Raw genomic sequence first — 1,153 nt, forward strand, 5'->3', positions numbered from 1 at the left:
GTTTTAAGCATAAATACTGTTTGAACGTGACCAGTTTCAGACTGGCTGTTAGCTTTTCAGTGGTCTATGGTCAAACCCCGTTTCCCCATAACTACAAGTCTTGTTTGCACTTCAAAGGAGTTATTCAACACGTAATGTTTATATTATATCCACTGAATACCATCAAAATATCTAAACTCTCCTTGAAAACTACCCAATAGCCTAAAACAATTTAATACAGAGTGTAGATCACTCATTTGAAATGTTAAACCTGTTGAAGTTCAAATGAGTTGAAGTTATAAAATGAGCCCAGAAACGATCTGCATTTGGTTTAAATTCATCATCAGGTCAAGATGTTATTATTAAAGTTCATATTTAATTTAAATAGCCTCAGTAAATAATCTTTCCATGGCTATTTTGTGACATAAAAACTTACCAGAGACGCAACAGGCTGAAAGTTTGCGTTTTACGAGCCACACTTGAAGGCAACACATTGCCCACCTATGTTGTTTTCCTCCCCGGGTTCGGTTATCTTCTCCAGGGCGTCGGATCGCCGGTGTCTGATGGAGACAGTGAGCAAAGTCAAGTTTACCCTCAAATTGACAAAACCAGGCAGGAAGTGAGTCGGTAAACTTTTTTTAAAATAAAAGCCCAGTTAAGAGAACCCCTGTTAAAATATTCAAATTATCATTTTGGCCTTAATAGGTTTGAAATAAATATTTTGAAAATTCTGATCAAATTCACCCTGCTAATGCCAGGTTAGGAAGGGCGATAAATCATCACCGCTCATCATATCGTACAGTACCGTAAATAAATCTGAAACTGTACAAGACAAAACAATTGCATCAGATAAAAACAAACAAACAAACAAACATGTAATGGCGTGAGAACTGAACATTACACTGATTAATAGTTTTAAAGGGAAAACATGATTTGTTTGTAAAAATAAAAGCTGAAGCTGGAAAATTGAGAACACAAATCCATTTCTGCCACATTAAAAAGCAAACAAACAAACAAACAAACAAACAAACAAACAAACAAACAAACAAACAAACAAACAAACAAACAAAAAATAAATAAAACTTCCTGTAATTAAAAATTTTAAACGCTATCTCAAAATCATTATCTATCTCAGAAGCATGAGATAGTGTCTCATACCTATGAGTATCAACAC

The sequence above is a fragment of the Austrofundulus limnaeus genome, unplaced genomic scaffold, assembly GCF_001266775.1.
Source record: "Austrofundulus limnaeus strain Quisiro unplaced genomic scaffold, Austrofundulus_limnaeus-1.0 Scaffold7, whole genome shotgun sequence".
Lineage (NCBI taxonomy): Eukaryota > Metazoa > Chordata > Actinopteri > Cyprinodontiformes > Rivulidae > Austrofundulus > Austrofundulus limnaeus.